We start from the raw sequence: 4,942 nt of genomic DNA, 5'->3' as shown, positions 1-4,942 counted from the left end.
GGCCTACCCTGTTAAATGCTACAACACACAGTTAAATGTGACCTAGTTAAAGGATTTCAACCACCATGTTAGAAGTGGGCCTAGTTAGAGGACTTTAGAACATTCAATTGGAATGTCACCCTATTAAATGATTTACAAATGGTTGCTAAACCAACCTAAGTCTATAGGATTTTACCCTAACTAATACAATTACTAGAGAGTAAAAATAAGGGCTTTCGACTTGATACAACTCACAACATAACTTGCAGATTTTAGGTCTCAATTCAGCTCACAAAAATTCCTGCCTTTCATTATTTGTAGCTTTGATAGCTTGTCCTCCTTTCAAGCTTCATCTCCTTGAGCCTCCATGCTCAATATACTAGTGCAATCACCTCTCTAGTCACCTATCAAAGCAGAGTCTCTATACTCTATTCTTCCTTTTTGATGCCTTCATCTTGACATCCAACCAACCACTTGACTTGGAAACTTAGTAACTCTTTCTTCTTGACCTGTAACTCCTTAAATAGAATTCTTGAATATTATTCCCACTCTAATCCTTTCACTTTTAATTTTAGTTTGAATGGATTAGGTAAGATTCAATGAATCTACCCCTTATCTTGTTTCCTTCTAGAAACATAATGAAGAATTCACCTGTATTCACCCAAAAATGGTTTATCTAAAATTTTGTGCCACCAAATCATCATCCTTATCCTCCATCTAGTTCACAAAATTCAAGGTAACAAACTTGTCAGCTTAGATCTGACAAATCTTTGACTTTTTAAATAATGCAGCAGTTCGACACTATTGAAATTTTGATGCTCGACACATATTATGTTACTCGACACCTACTATGGATTCACTCGGCATCAACTAAGTTTGTACTGATGCTCAACACCTATTACTTGCTCGACACATACTATGTTACTCGACACCTACTATGATTTATTGATGCTCAACACCTACTATGGATTCACTCAGCATCAACTAAGTTTGTATTGATGCTCAACACCTATTACTTTCTCGACACTTAAAGTTGCATTGATGGAAAACCAAACTAATCAACCAAGTTATCAAAATGCTAACTAGGTTAGAATAGTGAATCAAATTTCAAAAAGAAAAATTTATCCAAAACTATTCATTCTGTCAACAACTTTGAATTTCTTATTACTCCCTCTGAATTCTATAAGTGACTCCCTCTTTCATAATTTGCTGATAAATTGTCTTCACCCCATTGTTCTACTTCCTCTCTAATTTGTTATCTTGACTAATTCATTTGCTTCTATTGCTCCTTCTTAGTTGTGTTATCTTTCTCCTTCCTTTCTACAATTATTTTTCTATTTCTCCCTCTATATTTTGTTCCTTTAAATTTTCTATTTCTCCCTTTGCATGTTATTTCTTACTCTACATGCATTGATTAGTTTCTATTATTTCTCCCTCTTTGAGAACAATGCCAAAGACATACTATTTCAGCATCTTATCATGCAAGCATAAAATTTATAGGAACTCCAATTTCTCCCTCTATCACCTTGCTTGTGACTTGTTTGGAATTTAGTACTTTAATTTATATCATTTCAGCAAGCAACTCATTTGATGTGGGGAAATCTTGTTGTTACTCAAGTAGCCTTGGATAGGGGTATCACCCCTAACTTACCTCTAAGATATTCAAATGCATCTTTAGATAATAGTTTTGTGAAGATGTTAGTAATTTGTTCCTTTGAATTGACATATTCCATCCTCACTTGCTTGTCTTCCACAAGTTCTCTTACATAGTGATACTTAATTGCAATATGCTTTGTTTTGGCATGCATCACAGGATTCTTTGATATGTTGATGGCACTTGTGTTATCACAATAGAGTATCACAAGTTCAGTCATCTCTTCCTTCATACCTTGCAATAGATGTTTGATCCATACAATATTGGTGCAGTTGATAGCAATGGCAACATACTCAACTTTAGTTATGGACTGTGAGGTACAACTTTTATTTTTGCTAGTCCAAGTGACTAATCTTTACCTAAGAAAAGTTTTCCTCCAGTAGTGATTTTTCTATCATCAATATTTTCTCCCCAATCTACATCAGTGTAAGCTTTCAACTTAAACTTTTCAGTCCTCTTGTAGTATAATCCAAAGTCATTAGTTCCTTTTAGGTATCTCATTATTCTTTTTACTGCCATTAGGTGATTTTCTCTTGGATTAACAAAAAATCTTGCCACTATTCCAACAGCTAATGCAATGTCCAGTCTACTATGCACAACATACTGCAACTTTCCAATCATTGATCTATACATGGTCTAATTTACTTCAGTTGACTCATCATTCTTGGATAACTTATATCCTACTACCATTGGTGTATTGATTGGTTTTGAATCCTCTAAACGAAATCTCTTGAGTATCTCCTTGATATATTTTGATTGAGTCACAAATATGCCATGTTTTAGTTGATGTACTTGCAATCCAAGAAAGAATTTGATTTCTCCAAACATTGACATCTCAAACTCATGTTTCATTTGGTCAACAAAATCTTTGCATAGGGCATCTTTTCCTCCAAATATTATATCATCAACAAAGATTTTAGATACCAAAATGTCTTTACCATTTTCTACCTCGATATGCAGGTTGTTATTGTCATCTATTCTTTCAAATCTTATCTTCACAAGATATTTGTGTAGTCTCTCATACCATGCTCTAGGTGTTCATTTTAAACCATAGAGTGTTTTATGCAGTTTGAAAACCATATCTTTGTTGTTGTCATCAACAAATCCCTCTGGTTGTTATATGTAGACTTCATCTTCTAGTACACCATTCAAAAAAGTAGACTTTACATCCATTTGGTAGACTTTAAAACCTTTGTAAGCAGCATATGCAAGTAAAATTTGTACTCCTTCCATCCTTACAATAGGGGCAAATGTTTCCCCATAATCCAATCCTTCCTCTTGTGCATAACCTTTGCAAACTAGTCTAGCCTTATTTCTTGTGATCTCACCATTCTCATCTAGCTTGTTCCTAAATACCCACTTGGTACCAATCACATTCTTATCAGCTAGTCTTGGAACTAAGGCTCAAGTTTTGTTTTTCTCTATCCACTCAATCTCATCTTCCATAGCTTTACTCCAATTATCATCTTCTAGTGCATCCTTCACTATCTTAGCAGAAATGATTCATTTCTTAGTCTATTTTTTGTCATTGGTCTAGCTTCCTTGTCACTAATGATTTGTTTTGCAGGGTGATGTCACTTCACATACCTGGATAACCTTGGTTCTGTCCTTATTTTCATGTTTGATCTTTTAGCTTCAGAGTCACAATGCACATCTCTTTCAAGTAGCTTAGCATCTCCTTCATGTGTACTGAATTTAGAGTTAGAATGTGCATTATTTTCATTCTGCAACTCAACTTCTGAATGCAACTTGACACTCACTGGTTGTGACTCAGCTAATACTAAAACATTTTGTTGATTCCCAACTTGATTGACAACTTCTTCTTTAGTAGGAATTCCTTCATAGAAGTATGCAAGGGATCTATACTATTCTAGTTTCTTGGTTTCATCAGCTTGAACATCTGCATGCTCATCAAAATTTACATTTGCACTCTCCACAATCTTGTTAGTGTTAGTATTCAAACACTTATATCCTTTACTTCTAGTGGTATATCCAAAGAATATGCCTTCATCACTCTTTACATCAAACTTTCCATTTCTAGAATATTTAAAATATAGCATTTACAACCAAACACTTTGAAATGTTTTAAATTGGTGAGTGACCATACCATAGTTCAAAAGATGTTGCATTAGTACCTCTCTTGACATGTACTCAATTCAGGGTGTAGATAGCTATACTTATAGCTTCTCTCTAGTACTTTAGTCCAACATTCATCTCCATCATCATTGTTCTAGCATAGTCTATTACTAATCTATTCCTTCTTTTTGCAATTCCATTCTGTGGGGGAGTTCTAGGTGTTGATGTTTGTCTCTTGATTCCTTTATCATTGCAAAATGTCTCAAACTCTTTTGATGTGAACTCTCCTCCTCTATCTAATATTAGGCACTTCAAATTCTTTCCTATTTCTTTCTCAACTCCACCCAAATACCACTTAAACATTTGAAATGCATCAAATTTTTTCTTTAAGATCATTGCAGTCATCATCCTAGAATAGTCATCAACAAACAACATTATCTATCTATCTCCTTTGTATCTTTCCACTTCTATTGGGCCAAATAAATCTGTATGGACTAACTCTAATACTTCTTTGGAAGTGTAGGTTTTGCTTTTGAAACTTGACTTGGTCATCTTTCCTAGTTGACATTGTTTGCACATTGTATTGTGAGGCTTCTTCAGTTTAGGCAAACCTCTAACTTTCTTCATTTTGCTGATGCTAATCAGATTATCAAAGTTGACATGACATATCCTCTTATGCCATAGCCACACATCATCAAATTTAACAATAAGATAGGATGCATCTTCCATATCTAGGTAGAATAGATTACTCCTATTTTATTCTCCTCTTCCTATCAAATTTCCATTAGTATCATAGGTTTTGGTAGATTTGTTTCCAAATTCTACTTTGCATCCTGCATTGTCTAATTGTGACACACTCAGTGGATTGTAGTTCAATCCTTCAACATAATATGCATTATCACATGAAATTTTCTCTGTAAGCTTAATGGAACCTTTTCCTTTGATTGGACATGGAGCATCATTTCCAAATCTAACACTATTTTCATCATACTAAGTTAAGGTAGCAAACTTACTTTTGTTTCCTATCATGTAATGTGAGCATCTACTATCTATGATCTATTTGTCATTCTTATTCACACAAGTTACTAGTGTTGTTGCCTCATCTTTATCTGACTCATCCTTCATGGCTACATAGACTACCTCATCATCATTTTCATTAGAATCCTCTTCTTCAACAATGTAGCACATTTTTCCTTTGTCTTTGTAATCTCTATTATCATGTTCTCTTTTTTT

Source organism: Cupressus sempervirens, chromosome 1 (genome assembly GCF_028749045.1).
Source record: "Cupressus sempervirens isolate cs-2001-9-10 chromosome 1, ASM2874904v1, whole genome shotgun sequence".
NCBI lineage: Eukaryota > Viridiplantae > Streptophyta > Pinopsida > Cupressales > Cupressaceae > Cupressus > Cupressus sempervirens.
The sequence above is the reverse complement of the archived record's forward strand: the minus strand, read 5'-3'. Positions refer to the sequence as shown.